Genomic DNA, 17,030 nt, shown 5'->3' on the forward strand with positions numbered 1-17,030 from the left:
GATGTCAAAATAATGGATTCCAGCACAAGGACCTTTTCCCTACACTACCCTTAGCTGCAGGTTACTTATTTGGCATTTCATGTTAATTGCAAGGATTACGGGATTCCAAGTAACTGACTTGAAAGGCAATGGTCAAGTAGTTTGTTTGGCATGGGCAAGAAGGGTTAGGGGATCCCAGGGCCTTCCAAGGCCAGATAGGTTCAAATGCAAATCGACTGCTGAGAACAAAGTCTTCAGTTTTTGGATTAAATTAGAAAACGTTTATTGGCTTCATTGGCTATTACCAATTCTCTACTTTGTGCGTGAACAAAAAGCCTAGCTACCAGCATCTGGGTGGACTTGACACTAGTGATGAATTCAAATTTTGTGATAACCAGATCTTGCCCTTAGGGCTCGTCCGGGATTTGAACCGGGACCTCTCGCACCCTAAGCGAGAATCATACCCCTAGACCAACGAAGCCACGTAAAACACTTTTAGCTATTTAGCAATTTTCAATTAAAGTAAATGCGTCTCCGATCAGTCACTGACTTGAAAGGCAATGGTCAAGTAGTTTGTTTGGCATGGGCTCTTTCTCTGGCTCCACTGCCAGATTCAGCTTTGTGATTATTTTTGATGCCAACATTTTACCAAATTTCGAACTTGAATATTTCAGTCAAAAGTGACAGCAGAATCATAATGAAAAAGCTTAGTGTGTAACTGTGACTTCATCAACTCATATAAGCTTTCTAGTGAGAATCACACCCCTAGACCAACGACAAACGAGAGCCATATCCTGCGACGCAAATTGACCTCTGAGAGCAAATATGCGTAGTTTCCACCATCTGGATGAATTTAATTCTAATGTGGACTTTAAATGAAGGATTTGGTAAGAACCCGATGATTGTAGAAAAGATGTCAAAATAATGGATTCCAGCACAAGGACCATTTCCCTACACTACCCTTAGCTGCAGGTTACTTATTTGGCATTTCATGTTAATTGCAAGAAGGATTACGGGATTCCAGGTAACTGACTTGAAAGGCAATGGTCAAGTAGTTTGTTTGGCATGGGCAAGAAGGGTTAGGGGATCCCAGGGCCTTCCAAGGCCAGATAGGTTCAAATGCAAATCGACTGCTGAGAACAAAGTCTTCAGTTTTTGGATTAAATTAGAAAAGGTTTATTGGCTTCATTGGCTATTACCAATTCTCCACTTTTGTGCGTGAACAAAAAGCCTAGCTACCACCATTTGGGTGGTCTTGACACTAGTGACAACTTCAAATTTTTTGATAACCAGATCTTGCCCTTAGGGCTCGTCCGGGATTTGAAACCTGGACCTCTCGCACCCTAAGCGAGAATCATGCCCCTAGAACAACAAGCCACATAAAACAGTCTTTTTCAATCAAGGAGCAATTTTCAATCAAGTTCAAATTTGTTTGGCGGCTCCGATCTGTCACTGAATTGAAAGGCAATGTTCAAGTAGTTTGTTTGGCATGGGCTCTTTCTCTGGCTCCACTGCCAGATTCAGCTTTGTGATTATTTTTGATGCCAACATTTGACCAAATTTCGAACTTGAATATTTCAGTCAAAAGTCACAGCAGAATCGTAATGAAAAAGCTTAGTGTGTAACTGTGACTTCATTAACTCATATATGCTGTGTAGCGAGAATCACACCCCTAGACCAACGACAAACGAGAGCCATATCCTGCGACGCAAATTGACCTCACAGAGAAAATATGCGTAGTTTCCACCATTAATTGTAATGTGGACTTTAAATGAAGGATTTGGTAAGAACCCGATGATTGTAGAAAAGATGTCAAAATAATGGATTCCAGCACAAGGACCATTTCCCTACACTACCCTTAGCTGCAGGTTACTTATTTGGCATTTCATGTTAATTGCAAGAAGGATTATTACGATTCCAGGTAACTGACTTGAAAGGCAATGGTCAAGTAGTTTGTTTGGCATGGGCAAGAAGGGTTAGGGGATCCCAGGGCCTTCCAAGGCCAGATAGGTTCAATTGCAAATCAACTGCTGAGAACAAAGTCTTCAGTTTTTGGATTAAATTAGAAAAAGTTTATTGGCTTAATTGCCTATTACCAATTCTCTACTTTGTGCGTGAACAAAAAAGCCTAGTTACCACCATCTGGGTGGACTTGACACTAGTGACAACTTCAAATTTTGTGATAACCAGATCTTGCCCTTAGGGCTCGTCCGGGATTTGAACCCTGGACCTCTCGCACCCTAAGCGAGAATCATACCCCTAGACCAACGAGCCACGTAAAACAGTCTTTTAGCAATTTTCAATTAAGTAAATGCGGCCGATCTGTCACTGATCTGTCACTGACTTGAAAGGCAATGGTCAAGTAGTTTGTTTGGCATGGGCTCTTTCTCTGGCTCCACTGCCAGATTCAGCTTTGATTATTTTTGATGCCAACATTTTACCAAATTTCGAACTTGAATATTTCAGTCAAAAGTGACAGCAGAATCGTAATGAAAAAGCTTAGTGTGTAACTGTGACTTCATCAACTCATATAAGCTTTCTAGTGAGAATCACACCCCTAGACCAACGACAAACGAGAGCCATATCCTGCGACGCAAAATTGACCTCTGAGAGCAAATATGCGTAGTTTCCACCATCTGGATGAATTTAATTCTAATGTGGACTTTAAATGAAGGATTTGGTAAGAACCCGATGATTGTAGAAAAGATGTCAAAATAATGGATTCCAGCACAAGGACCATTTCCCTACACTACCCTTAGCTGCAGGTTACTTATTTGGCATTTCATGTTAATTGCAAGAAGGATTACGGGATTCCAGGTAACTGACTTGAAAGGCAATGGTCAAGTAGTTTGTTTGGCATGGGCAAGAAGGGTTAGGGGATCCCAGGGCCTTCCAAGGCCAGATAGGTCAAATGCAAATCGACTGCTGAGAACAAAGTCTTCAGTTTTTGGATTAAATTAGAAAACGTTCATTGGCTTCATTGGCTATTACCAATTCTCTACTTTGTGCGTGAACAAAAAAGCCTAGCTACCACCATTTGGGTGGTCTTGACACTAGTGACAACTTCAAATTTTTTGATAACCAGATCTTGCCCTTAGGGCTCGTCCGGGATTTGAAACCTGGACCTCTCGCACCCTAAGCGAGAATCATGCCCCTAGAACAACAAGCCACGTAAAACAGTCTTTTAGCTATTTTCAATCAAGGAAATGCGGCTCCGATCTGTCACTGAATTGAAAGGCAATGTTCAAGTAGTTTGTTTGGCATGGGCTCTTTCTCTGGCTCCACTGCCAGATTCAGCTTTGTGATTATTTTTGATGCCAACATTTGAAAGGCAATGTTCAAGTAGTTTGTTTGGCATGGGCTCTTTCTCTGGCTCCACTGCCAGATTCAGCTTTGTGATTATTTTTGATGCCAACATTTGACCAAATTTCGAACTTGAATATTTCAGTCAAAAGTCACAGCAGAATCATAATGAAAAAGCTTAGTGTGTAACTGTGACTTCATCAACTCATATAAGCTTTCTAGTGAGAATCACACCCCTAGACCAACGACAAACGAGAGCCATATCCTGCGACGCAAATTGACCTCTGAGAGCAAATATGCGTTTCCACCATCCACCATTAATTGTAATGTGGACTTTAAATGAAGGATTTGGTAAGAACCCGATGACTTTAGAAAAGATGTCAAAATAATGGATTCCAGCACAAGGACCTTGTCCCTACACTACCCTTAGCTGCAGGTTACTTATTTGGCATTTCATGTTAATTGCAAGGATTACGGGATTCCAAGTAACTGACTTGAAAGGCAATAGTGAAGTAGTTTGTTTGGCATGGGCAAGAAGGGTTAGGGGATCCCAGGGCCTTCCAAGGCCAGATAGGTTCAAATGCAAATCGACTGCTGAGAACAAAGTCTTCAGTTTTTGGATTAAATTAGAAAACGTTCATTGGCTTCATTGGCTATTACCAATTCTCTACTTTGTGCGTGAACAAAAAAGCTTAGCTACCAGCATATGGTCAGATTTGACACTAGTGATGAATTCAAATTTTGTGATTACCAGATCTTGCCCTTAGGGCTCGTCCGGGATTTGAAACCTGGACCTCTCGCACCCTAAGCGAGAATCATGCCCCTAGAACAACAAGCCACGTAAAACACTTTTAGATTTAGCAATTTTCAATTAAGTAAATGCGTCTCCGATCAGTCACTGACTTGAAAGGCAATGTTCAAGTAGTTTGTTTGGCATGGGCTCTTTCTCTGGCTCCACTGCCAGATTCAGCTTTGTGATTATTTTTGATGCCAACATTTTACCAAATTTCGAACTTGAATATTTCAGTCAAAAGTGACAGCAGAATCGTAATGAAAAAAAAGCTAGTGTGTAACTGTGACTTCATCAACTCATATAAGCTTTCTAGTGAGAATCACACCCCTAGACCAACGACAAACGAGAGCCATATCCTGCGACGCAAATTGACCTCTGAGAGCAAATATGCATAGTTTCCACCATCTGGATGAATTTAATTCTAATGTGGACTTTAAATAAAGAAGGATTTGGTAAGAACCCGATGATTGTAGAAAAGATGTCAAAATAATGGATTCCAGCACAAGGACCATTTCCCTACACTACCCTCAGCTGCAGGTTACTTATCTGGCATTTCATGTTAATTGCAAGAAGGATTACGGGATTCCAGATAACTGACTTGAAAGGCAATGGTCAAGTAGTTTGTTTGGCATGGGCAAGAAGGGTTAGGGGATCCCAGGGCCTTCCAAGGCCAGATAGGTTCAAATGCAAATCGACTGCTGAGAACAAAGTCTTCAGTTTTTGGATTAAATTAGAAAAGGTTTATTGGCTTCATTGTCTATTACCAATTCTCCACTTTTGCGTGAACAAAAAAAGCCAAGTTACCACCATTTGGGTGGTCTTGACACTAGTGACAACTTCAAATTTTGTGATAACCAGATCTTGCCCTTAGGGCTCGTCCAGGGATTTGAACCCTGGACCTCTCGCACCCTAAGCGAGAATCATGCCCCTAGAACAACAAGCCACATAAAACAGTCTTTTAGCAATTTTCAATCAAGGAAATGCGGCTCCGATCTGTCACTGACTTGAAAGGCAATGGTCAAGTAGTTTGTTTGGCATGGGCTCTTTCTCTGGCTCCACTGCCAGATTCAGCTTTGTGATTATTTTTGATGCCAACATTTTAACAAATTTCGAACTTGAATATTTCAGTCAAAAGTGACAGCAGAAATCGTAATGAAAAAGCTTAGTGTGTAACTGTGACTTCATCAACTCATATAAGCTTTCTAGCGAGAATCACAACCCCTAGACCAAAGACAAACGAGAGCCATATCCTGCGACGCAAATTGACCTCTGAGAGCAAATATCGTAGTTTCCACCATTAATTGTAATGTGGACTTTAAATGAAGGATTTGGTAAGAACCCGATGATTGTAGAAAAGATGTCAAAATAATGGATTCCAGCACAAGGACCATTTCCCTACACTACCCTTAGCTGCAGGTTACTTATTTGGCATTTCATGTTAATTGCAAGAAGGATTACGGGATTCCAGGTAACTGACTTGAAAGGCAATGGTCAAGTAGTTTGTTTGGCATGGGCAAGAAGGGTTAGGGGATCCCAGGGCCTTCCAAGGCCAGATAGGTTCAATTGCAAATCAACTGCTGAGAACAAAGTCTTCAGTTTTTGGATTAAATTAGAAAAAGTTTATTGGCTTAATTGCCTATTACCAATTCTCTACTTTGTGGGTGAACAATAAAGCCTAGTTACCCCCATCTGGGTGGACTTGACACTAGTGGCAACTTCAAATTTTGTGATAACCAGATCTTGCCCTTAGGGTTCGTCCGGGATTTGAACCCGGGACCTCTCGCACCCGAAGCGAGAATCATACCCCTAGACCAACGAGCCACTTAAAACATGGATTTAGCAATTTTCAATTAAGTAAATGCGTCTCCGATCAGTCACTGACTTGAAAGGCAATGGTCAAGTAGTTTGTTTGGCATGGGCTCTTTCTCTGGCTCCACTGCCAGATTCAGCTTTGTGATTATTTTTGATGCCAACATTTTACCAAATTTCGAACTTGAATATTTCAGTCAAAAGTGACAGCAGAATCGTAATGAAAAAGCTTAGTGTGTAACTGTGACTTCATCAACTCATATAAGCTTTCTAGTGAGAATCACACCCCTAGACCAACGACAAACGAGAGCCATATCCTGCGACGCAAATTGACCTCTGAGAGCAAATATGCGTAGTTTCCACCATCTGGATGAATTTAATTCTAATGTGGACTTTAAATGAAGGATTTGGTAAGAACCCGATGATTGTAGAAAAGATGTCAAAATAATGGATTCCAGCACAAGGACCATTTCCCTACACTACCCTTAGCTGCAGGTTACTTATTTGGCATTTCATGTTAATTGCAAGAAGGATTACGGGATTCCAGGTAACTGACTTGAAAGGCAATGGTCAAGTAGTTTGTTTGGCATGGGCAAGAAGGGTTAGGGGATCCCAGGGCCTTCCAAGGCCAGATAGGTCAAATGCAAATCGACTGCTGAGAACAAAGTCTTCAGTTTTTGGATTAAATTAGAAAACGTTCATTGGCTTCATTGGCTATTACCAATTCTCTACTTTGTGCGTGAACAAAAAAAAGCCTAGCTACCACCATTTGGGTGGTCTTGACACTAGTGACAACTTCAAATTTTTGATAACCAGATCTTGCCCTTAGGGCTCGTCCGGGATTTGAAACCTGGACCTCTCGCACCCTAAGCGAGAATCATGCCCCTAGAACAACAAGCCACGTAAAACAGTCTTTTAGCTATTTTCAATCAAGGAAATGCGGCTCCGATCTGTCACTGAATTGAAAGGCAATGTTCAAGTAGTTTGTTTGGCATGGGCTCTTTCTCTGGCTCCACTGCCAGATTCAGCTTTGTGATTATTTTTGATGCCAACATTTGAAAGGCAATGTTCAAGTAGTTTGTTTGGCATGGGCTCTTTCTCTGGCTCCACTGCCAGATTCAGCTTTGTGATTATTTTTGATGCCAACATTTGACCAAATTTCGAACTTGAATATTTCAGTCAAAAGTCACAGCAGAATCATAATGAAAAAGCTTAGTGTGTAACTGTGACTTCATCAACTCATATAAGCTTTCTAGTGAGAATCACACCCCTAGACCAACGACAAACGAGAGCCATATCCTGCGACGCAAATTGACCTCTGAGAGCAAATATGTAGTTTCCACCATTAATTGTAATGTGGACTTTAAATGAAGGATTTGGTAAGAACCCGATGACTTTAGAAAAGATGTCAAAATAATGGATTCCAGCACAAGGACCTTGTCCCTACACTACCCTTAGCTGCAGGTTACTTATTTGGCATTTCATGTTAATTGCAAGGATTACGGGATTCCAAGTAACTGACTTGAAAGGCAATAGTGAAGTAGTTTGTTTGGCATGGGCAAGAAGGGTTAGGGGATCCCAGGGCCTTCCAAGGCCAGATAGGTTCAAATGCAAATCGACTGCTGAGAACAAAGTCTTCAGTTTTTGGATTAAATTAGAAAACGTTCATTGGCTTCATTGGCTATTACCAATTCTCTACTTTGTGCGTGAACAAAAAAAGCTTAGCTACCAGCATATGGTCAGATTTGACACTAGTGATGAATTCAAATTTTGTGATTACCAGATATTTCCCTTTAGGGCTCGTCCGGGATTTGAACCGGGACCTCTCTCGCACCCTGGAGCGAGAATCATGCGAGAATCATACCCCTAGACCAACGAGCCAATGCGTAAAACTGATTTTAGCAATTTTCAATTAAGTAAATGCGTCTCCGATCAGTCACTGACTTGAAAGGCAATGGTCAAGTAGTTTGTTTGGCATGGGCTCTTTCTCTGGCTCCTATGCCAGATTCAGCTTTGTGATTATTTTTGATGCCAACATTTTACCAAATTTCGAACTAGATTATTTCAGTCAAAAGTGACAGCAGAATCGTAATGAAAAAGCTTAGTGTGTAACTGTGACTTCATCAACTCATATAAGCTTTCTAGTGAGAATCACACCCCTAGACCAACGACAAAACGAGAGCCATATCCTGCGACGCAAATTGACCTCTGAGAGCAAATATGCATAGTTTCCACCATCTGGATGAATTTAATTCTAATGTGGACTTCAAATAAAGGATTTGGTAAGAACCCGATGATTGTAGAAAAGATGTCAAAATAATGGATTCCAGCACAAGGACCATTTCCCTACACTATTCTCACCTGCAGGTTACTTATCTGGCTTTTCATATTAATTGCAAGAAGGATTACGGGATTCCAGATAACTGACTTGAAAGGCAATGGTCAAGTAGTTTGTATGGCATGGGCAAGAAGGGTTAGGGGATCCCAGGGCCTTCCAAGGCCAGATAGGTTCAAATGCAAATCGACTGCTGAGAACAAAGTCTTCAGTTTTTGGATTAAATTAGAAAAGGTTTATTGGCTTCATTGTCTATTACCAATTCTCCACTTATTGCGTGAACAAAAAAGCCAAGTTACCACCATTTGGGTGGTCTTGACACTAGTGACAACTTCAAATTTTGTGATAACCAGATCTTGCCCTTAGGGCTCGTCCAGAATTTGAACCCTGGACCTCTCGCACCCTAAGCGAGAATCATGCCCCTAGAACAACAAGCCACATAAAACAGTCTTTTAGCAATTTTCAATCAAGCAAATGCGGCTCCGATCTGTCATTGACTTGAAAGGCAAAATGGTCAAGTAGTTTGTTTGGCATGGGCTCTTTCTCTGGCTCCACTGCCAGATTCAGCTTTGTGATTATTTTTGATGCCAACATTTTAACAAATTTCGAATTTGAATTGAATTTTCAGTCAAAAGTGACAGCAGAATCGTAATGAAAAAGCTTAGTGTGTAACTGTGAATTCATCAAGTCATATAAGCTTTCTAGCGAGAATCATAACCCTAGCCAAAGACAAACGAGAGCCATATCCTGCGACGCAAATTGACCTCTAAGAGCAAATAATATCGTAGTTTCCACCATTAATTGTAATGTGGACTTTAAATGAAGGATTTGGTAAGAACCCGATGGCTTTAGAAAAGATGTCAAAATAATGGATTCCAGCACAAGGACCATTTCCCTACACTACCCTCAGCTGCAGGTTACTTATCTGGCATTTCATGTTAATTGCAAGAAGGATTACGGGATTCCAGGTAACTGACTTGAAAGGCAATGGTCAAGTAGTTTGTTTGGCATGGGCATGGGCAAGAAGGGTTAGGGGATCCCAGGGCCTTCCAAGGCAAGATAGGTTCAAATTGAAATCGACTGCTGAGAACAAAGTCTTCAGTTTTTGGATTAAATTAGAAAAGGTTTATTGGCTTCATTGCCTATTACCAATTCTCCACTTATTGCGTGAACAAAAAAGTCAAGTTACCACCATGTGGGTGGACTTGACACTAGTGACAACTTCAAATTTTGTGATAACCAGATCTTGCCCTTAGGGCTCATCCGGGATTTGAACACGGGACCTCTCGCACCCTAAGCGAGAATCATACCCCTAGAACAACGAGCCAAGTAAAACAGTCTTTGAGCAATTTTCAATCAAAGAAATGCGGCTCCGATCTGTCACTGACTTGAAACGCAATGGTCAAGTAGTTTGTTTGGCATGGGCAAGAAGGGTTAGGGGATCCCAGGGCCTTCCAAGGCCAGATAGGTTCAAATGCAAATCAACTGCTGAGAACAAAGTCTTCAGTTTTTGGATTAAATTAGAAAAAGTTTATTGGCTTAATTGCCTATTACCAATTCTCTACTTTGTGCGTGAACAATAAAGCCTAGTTACCCCCATCTGGGTGGACTTGACACTAGTGGCAACTTCAAATTTTGTGATAACCAGATCTTGCCCTTAGGGCTCGTCCGGGATTTGAACCCGGGACCTCTCGCACCCGAAGCAAGAATCATACCCCTAGACCAACGAGCCACGTAAAACACTGATTTAGCAATTTTCAATTAAGTAAATGCGTCTCCGATGAGTCACTGACTTGAAAGGCAATGGTCAAGTAGTTTGTTTGGCATGGGCTCTTTCTCTGGCTCCACTGCCAGATTCAGCTTTGTGATTATTTTTGATGCCAACATTTTACCAAATTTCGAACTTGAATATTTCAGTCAAAAGTGACAGCAGAATCGTAATGAAAAAGCTTAGTGTGTAACTGTGACTTCATCAACTCATATAAGCTTTCTAGTGAGAATCACACCCCTAGACCAACGACAAACGAGAGCCATATCCTGCGACGCAAATTGACCTCTGAGAGCAAATATGCGTAGTTTCCACCATCTGGATGAATTTAATTCTAATGTGGACTTTAAATGAAGGATTTGGTAAGAACCCGATGATTGTAGAAAAGATGTCAAAATAATGGATTCCAGCACAAGGACCATTTCCCTACACTACCCTTAGCTGCAGGTTACTTATTTGGCATTTCATGTTAATTGCAAGAAGGATTACGGGATTCCAGGTAACTGACTTGAAAGGCAATGGTCAAGTAGTTTGTTTGGCATGGGCAAGAAGGGTTAGGGGATCCCAGGGCCTTCCAAGGCCAGATAGGTTCAAATGCAAATCGACTGCTGAGAACAAAGTCTTCAGTTTTTGGATTAAATTAGAAAACGTTCATTGGCTTCATTGGCTATTACCAATTCTCTACTTTGTGCGTGAACAAAAAAAGCCTAGCTACCACCATTTGGGTGGTCTTGACACTAGTGACAACTTCAAATTTTTGATAACCAGATCTTGCCCTTAGGGCTCGTCCGGGATTTGAAACCTGGACCTCTCGCACCCTAAGCGAGAATCATGCCCCCCTAGAACAACAAGCCACGTAAAACAGTCTTTTAGGCTATTTTCAATCAATTTTCTGTCACTGAATTGAAAGGCAATGTTCAAGTAGTTTGTTTGGCATGGGCTCTTTCTCTGGCTCCACTGTCACTTTGTGATTATTTTTGAAAGGCAATGGTCAAGTAGTTTGTTTGGCATGGGCTCTTTCTCTGGCTCCACTGCCAGATTCAGCTTTGTGATTATTTTTGATGCCAACATTTTACCAAATTTCGAACTTGAATATTTCAGTCAAAAGTCACAGCAGAATCATAATGAAAAAGCTTAGTGTGTAACTGTGACTTCATCAACTCATATAAGCTTTCTAGTGAGAATCACACCCCTAGACCAACGACAAACGAGAGCCATATCCTGCGACGCAAATTGACCTCTGAGAGCAAATATGCATAGTTTCCACCATCTGGATGAATTTAATTCTAATGTGGACTTTAAATGAAGGATTTGGTAAGAACCCGATGATTGTAGAAAAGATGTCAAAATAATGGATTCCAGCACAAGGACCATTTCCCTACACTACCCTTAGCTGCAGGTTACTTATTTGGCATTTCATGTTAATTGCAAGAAGGATTACGGGATTCCAGATAACTGACTTGAAAGGCAATGGTCAAGTAGTTTGTTTGGCATGGGCAAGAAGGGTTAGGGGATCCCAGGGCCTTCCAAGGCCAGATAGGTTCAAATGCAAATCGACTGCTGAGAACAAAGTCTTCAGTTTTTGGATTAAATTAGAAAAGGTTTATTGGCTTCATTGTCTATTACCAATTCTCTACTTTGTGCGTGAACAAAAAAAAAGCTAGTTACCACCATTTGGGTGGTCTTGACACTAGTGACAACTTCAAATTTTGTGATAACCAGATCTTGCCCTTAGGGCTCGTCCGGGATTTGAACCCTGGACCTCTCGCACCCCTAAGCGAGAATCATGCCCCTAGAACAACAAGCCACATAAAACAGTCTTTTAGCAATTTTCAATCAAGCAAATGCGGCTCCGATCTGTCACTGACTTGAAAGGCAATGGTCAAGTAGTTTGTTTGGCATGGGCTCTTTCTCTGGCTCCACTGCCAGATTCAGCTTTGTGATTATTTTTGATGCCAACATTTTAACAAATTTCAAACTTTGAATATTTCAGTCAAAAGTGACAGCAGAATCGTCAAAAGTGAAAAAATGAAAAAGCTTAGTGTGTAACTGTGACTTCATCAACTCATATAAGCTTTCTAGTGAGAATCACAACCCTAGACCAAAGACAAACGAGAGCCATATCCTGCGACGCAAATTGACCTCTGAGAGCAAATATGCGTAGTTTCCACCATTAATTGTAATGTGGACTTTAAATGAAGGATTTGGTAAGAACCCGATGATTTAGAAAAGATGTCAAAATAATGGATTCCAGCACAAGGACCATTTCCCTACACTACCCTCAGCTGCAGGGTTACTTATTTGGCATTTCATGTTAATTGCAAGAAGGATTACGGGATTCCAGGTAACTGACTTGAAAGGCAATGGTCAAGTAGTTTGTTTGGCATGGGCAAGAAGGGTTAGGGGATCCCAGGGCCTTCCAAGGCCAAGATAGGTTCAAATTGAAATCGACTGCTGAGAACAAAGTCTTCAGTTTTTGGATTAAATTAGAAAAGGTTTATTGGCTTCATTGCCTATTACCAATTCTCCACTTATTGCGTGAACAAAAAAGTCAAGTTACCACCATGTGGGTGGACTTGACACTAGTGACAACTTCAAATTTTGTGATAACCAGATCTTGCCCTTAGGGCTCATCCGGGATTTGAACACCTGGACCTCTCGCACCCTAAGCGAGAATCATGCCCCCTAGAACAACGAGCCAAGTAAAACAGTCTTTGAGCAATTTTCAATCAAAGAAATGCGGCTCCGATCTGTCACTGACTTGAAACGCAATGGTCAAGTAGTTTGTTTGGCATGGGAGAAGGGTTAGGGGATCCCAGGGCCTTCCAAGGCCAGATAGGTTCAAATGCAAATCAACTGCTGAGAACAAAGTCTTCAGTTTTTGGATTAAATTAGAAAAAGTTTATTGGCTTAATTGCCTATTACCAATTCTCTACTTTGTGCGTGAACAATAAAGCCTAGTTACCCCCATCTGGGTGGACTTGACACTAGTGGCAACTTCAAATTTTGTGATAACCAGATCTTGCCCTTAGGGCTCGTCCGGGATTTGAACCCGGGACCTCTCACACCCGAAGCAAGAATCATACCCCTAGACCAACGAGCCACGTAAAACACGGATTTAGCAATTTTCAATTAAGTAAATGCGTCTCCGATGAGTCACTGACTTGAAAGGCAATGGTCAAGTAGTTTGTTTGGCATGGGCTCTTTCTCTGGCTCCACTGCCAGATTCAGCTTTGTGATTATTTTTGATGCCAACATTTTACCAAATTTCGAACTTGAATATTTCAGTCAAAAGTGACAGCAGAATCGTAATGAAAAAGCTTAGTGTGTAACTGTGACTTCATCAACTCATATAAGCTTTCTAGTGAGAATCACACCCCTAGACCAACGACAAACGAGAGCCATATCCTGCGACGCAAATTGACCTCTGAGAGCAAATATGCGTAGTTTCCACCATCTGGATGAATTTAATTCTAATGTGGACTTTAAATGAAGGATTTGGTAAGAACCCGATGATTGTAGAAAAGATGTCAAAATAATGGATTCCAGCACAAGGACCATTTCCCTACACTACCCTTAGCTGCAGGTTACTTATTTGGCATTTCATGTTAATTGCAAGAAGGATTACGGGATTCCAGGTAACTGACTTGAAAGGCAATGGTCAAGTAGTTTGTTTGGCATGGGCAAGAAGGGTTAGGGGATCCCAGGGCCTTCCAAGGCCAGATAGGTCAAATGCAAATCGACTGCTGAGAACAAAGTCTTCAGTTTTTGGATTAAATTAGAAAACGTTCATTGGCTTCATTGGCTACCAATTCTCTACTTTGTGCGTGAACAAAAAGCCTAGCTACCACCATTTGGGTGGTCTTGACACTAGTGACAACTTCAAATTTTTGATAACCAGATCTTGCCCTTAGGGCTCGTCCGGGATTTGAAACCTGGACCTCTCGCACCCCCTAAGCGAGAATCATGCCCCTAGAACAACAAGCCACGTAAAACAGTCTTTTAGCTATTTTCAATCAAGGAAATGCGGCTCCGATCTGTCACTGAATTGAAAGGCAATGTTCAAGTAGTTTGTTTGGCATGGGCTCTTTCTCTGGCTCCACTGCCAGATTCAGCTTTGTGATTATTTTTGATGCCAACATTTGAAAGGCAATGTTCAAGTAGTTTGTTTGGCATGGGCTCTTTCTCTGGCTCCACTGCCAGATTCAGCTTTGTGATTATTTTTGATGCCAACATTTGACCAAATTTCGAACTTGAATATTTCAGTCAAAAGTCACAGCAGAATCATAATGAAAAAGCTTAGTGTGTAACTGTGACTTCATCAACTCATATAAGCTTTCTAGTGAGAATCACACCCCTAGACCAACGACAAACGAGAGCCATATCCTGCGACGCAAATTGACCTCTGAGAGCAAATATGCGTAGTTTCCACCATTAATTGTAATGTGGACTTTAAATGAAGGATTTGGTAAGAACCCGATGACTTTAGAAAAGATGTCAAAATAATGGATTCCAGCACAAGGACCTTTTCCCTACACTACCCTTAGCTGCAGGTTACTTATTTGGCATTTCATGTTAATTGCAAGGATTACGGGATTCCAAGTAACTGACTTGAAAGGCAATGGTCAAGTAGTTTGTTTGGCATGGGCAAGAAGGGTTAGGGGATCCCAGGGCCTTCCAAGGCCAGATAGGTTCAAATGCAAATCGACTGCTGAGAACAAAGTCTTCAGTTTTTGGATTAAATTAGAAAACGTTCATTGGCTTCATTGGCTATTACCAATTCTCTACTTTGTGCGTGAACAAAAAGCCTAGCTACCAGCATTTGGGTGGATTTGACACTAGTGATGAATTCAAATTTTGTGATTACCAGATCTTTCCCTTAGGGCTCGTCCGGGATTTGAACCCTGGACCTCTCGCACCCTAAGCGAGAATCATGCCCCTAGACCAACGAGCCACAAAAAACACTGATTTAGCAATTTTCAATTAAGTAAATGTCTCCGATCAGTCACTGACTTGAAAGGCAATGGTCAAGTAGTTTGTTTGGCATGGGCTCTTTCTCTGGCTCCACTGCCAGATTCAGCTTTGTGATTATTTTTGATGCCAACATTTTACCAAATTTCGAACTTGAATATTTCAGTCAAAAGTGACAGCAGAATCGTAATGAAAAAAGCTTAGTGTGTAACTGTGACTTCATCAACTCATATAAGCTTTCTAGTGAGAATCACACCCCTAGACCAACGACAAACGAGAGCCATATCCTGCGACGCAAATTGACCTCTGAGAGCAAATATGCATAGTTTCCACCATCTGGATGAATTTAATTCTAATGTGGACTTTAAATGAAGGATTTGGTAAGAACCCGATGATTGTAGAAAAGATGTCAAAATAATGGATTCCAGCACAAGGACCATTTCCCTACACTACCCTCAGCTGCAGGTTACTTATTTGGCATTTCATGTTAATTGCAAGAAGGATTACGGGATTCCAGGTAACTGACTTGAAAGGCAATGGTCAAGTAGTTTGTTTGGCATGGGCAAGAAGGGTTAGGGGATCCCAGGGCCTTCCAAGGCCAGATAGGTTCAAATGCAAATCGACTGCTGAGAACAAAGTCTTCAGTTTTTGGATTAAATTAGAAAAGGTTTATTGGCTTCATTGTCTATTACCAATTCTCCACTTATTGCGTGAACAAAAAGCCAAGTTACCACCATTTGGGTGGTCTTGACACTAGTGACAACTTCAAATTTTTTGATAACCAGATCTTGCCCTTAGGGCTCGTCCGGGATTTGAACCCTGGACCTCTCGCACCCTAAGCGAGAATCATGCCCCTAGAACAACAAGCCACATAAAAACAGTCTTTTAGCAATTTTCAATCAAGCAAATGCGGCTCCGATCTGTCACTGACTTGAAAGGCAATGGTCAAGTAGTTTGTTTGGCATGGGCTCTTTCTCTGGCTCCACTGCCAGATTCAGCTTTGTGATTATTTTTTGATGCCAACATTTTAACAAATTTCGAACTTGAATATTTCAGTCAAAAGTGACAGCAGAATCGTAATGAAAAAGCTTAGTGTGTAACTGTGAATTCATCAACTCATATAAGCTTTCTAGTGAGAATCATAACCCTAGACCAAAGACAAAAACGAGCCATATCCTCATCCTGCGACGCAAATTGACCTCTGAGAGCAAATATGCGTAGTTTCCACCATTAATTGTAATGTGGACTTTAAATGAAGGATTTGGTAAGAACCCGATGATTGTAGAAAAGATGTCAAAATAATGGATTCCAGCACAAGGACCATTTCCCTACACTACCCTCTGCTGCAGGTTACTTATTTGGCATTTCATGTTAATTGCAAGAAGGATTACGGGATTCCAGGTAACTGACTTGAAAGGCAATGGTCAAGTAGTTTGTTTGGCATGGGCAAGAAGGGTTAGGGGATCCCAGGGCCTTCCAAGGCCAGATAGGTCAAATGCAAATCGACTGCTGAGAACAAAGTCTTCAGTTTTTGGATTAAATTAGAAAAGTTTATTGGCTTCATTGCCTATTACCAATTCTCTACTTTGTGCGTGAACAAAAAAGCCTAGTTACCACCATTTGGGTGGACTTGACACTAGTGACAACTTCAAATTTTGTGATAACCAGATCTTGCCCTTAGGGCTCGTCCGGGATTTGAACCCTGGACCTCTCGCACCCTAAGCGAGAATCATGCCCCTAGAACAACAAGCCACATAAAACAGTCTTTTTTAGCAATTTTCAATTAAGTAAATGCGGTCTCCGATCAGTGTCACTGACTTGAAAGGCAATGGTCAAGTAGTTTGTTTTTGGCATGGGCTCTTTCTCTGGCTCCACTGCCAGATTCAGCTTTGTGATTATTTTTGATGCCAACATTTTACCAAATTTCGAACTTGAATATTTCAGTCAAAAGTGACAGCAGAATCGTAATGAAAAAATGAAAAAGCTTAGTGTGTAACTGTGACTTCATCAACTCATATAAGCTTTCTAGTGAGAATCACACCCCTAGACCAACGACAAACGAGAGCCATATC

General features: G+C 41.3%; 5 non-coding genes across 5 annotated transcripts; all 5 read right to left on the minus strand.

Annotated features, from left to right (window-relative positions):
• Nucleotides 1-2,181: 2,181 nt before the first annotated feature.
• Nucleotides 2,182-2,253, minus strand: trnap-agg (transfer RNA proline (anticodon AGG)). Its single transcript has one exon. It is a non-coding gene; the product is annotated as a tRNA-Pro (tRNA).
• Nucleotides 2,254-5,824: 3,571 nt separating this feature from the next.
• trnap-cgg (transfer RNA proline (anticodon CGG)) lies at nt 5,825-5,896 on the minus strand. Its single transcript has one exon. It is a non-coding gene; the product is annotated as a tRNA-Pro (tRNA).
• A 3,983-nt stretch (nt 5,897-9,879) lies between these two features.
• Nucleotides 9,880-9,951, minus strand: trnap-cgg (transfer RNA proline (anticodon CGG)). The gene has a single exon. It is a non-coding gene; the product is annotated as a tRNA-Pro (tRNA).
• A 3,067-nt stretch (nt 9,952-13,018) lies between these two features.
• Nucleotides 13,019-13,090, minus strand: trnap-cgg (transfer RNA proline (anticodon CGG)). The gene has a single exon. It is a non-coding gene; the product is annotated as a tRNA-Pro (tRNA).
• Nucleotides 13,091-14,869: 1,779 nt separating this feature from the next.
• Nucleotides 14,870-14,941, minus strand: trnap-agg (transfer RNA proline (anticodon AGG)). The gene has a single exon. It is a non-coding gene; the product is annotated as a tRNA-Pro (tRNA).
• Between the last annotated feature and the right edge of the window lie 2,089 nt (nt 14,942-17,030).

Source organism: Perca flavescens, unplaced genomic scaffold (assembly GCF_004354835.1).
Source record: "Perca flavescens isolate YP-PL-M2 unplaced genomic scaffold, PFLA_1.0 EPR50_1.1_unplaced_scaf_7, whole genome shotgun sequence".
Classification (NCBI taxonomy): Eukaryota; Metazoa; Chordata; class Actinopteri; order Perciformes; family Percidae; genus Perca; species Perca flavescens.